Here is a 443-nt window from a genome sequence, read left to right as displayed (position 1 = left end):
GGAACGCCCCGGTACACCGGCTCCCTACCATGCAGCACCCATCCCCACCAGCTCCAAACTGGCGTCACCTGCCACCAGCATGAAACTGATAAGAACAGATACTACACTTGATCTTAGCCAAAAGGCCAAGAAGCGATTTAAGCACAAGTGCCTGACAGACTAGTCAAGAAAGTTTTTTTGAAGTAACCAATATCATAAGTGTTGTGCCCGGCTTCGGACGAGAGATTCCTTAGGTACAGGAGACTAACCTGAGCTCTTAGCAATTGAACTCTATAGTGTATCTGGACTACTGAGCAATAAATGGACATCTGTGTAAATATGCCATAGTAATATATTTTGTTTGCTATTCTGCACAAAGGAAATATTGTCGCTCCTGCACTATAATTGTTGTAGTGTAATAAAATGTATATCATGTGTTGTACACCAAAAAGTCATAGTGTACT

The 443-nt window shown here is 42.2% G+C and overlaps 1 pseudogene; it reads right to left on the bottom strand.

Annotated features, from left to right (window-relative positions):
* Positions 1–46: 46 nt before the first annotated feature.
* Positions 47–137, bottom strand: LOC130363485 (U2 spliceosomal RNA; annotated as a pseudogene).
* Between the last annotated feature and the right edge of the window lie 306 nt (positions 138–443).

The sequence above is a fragment of the Hyla sarda genome, chromosome 3, assembly GCF_029499605.1.
Source record: "Hyla sarda isolate aHylSar1 chromosome 3, aHylSar1.hap1, whole genome shotgun sequence".
Taxonomy (NCBI): domain Eukaryota; kingdom Metazoa; phylum Chordata; class Amphibia; order Anura; family Hylidae; genus Hyla; species Hyla sarda.
The sequence above is the reverse complement of the archived record's forward strand: the minus strand, read 5'-3'. Positions and strand labels throughout refer to the sequence as shown.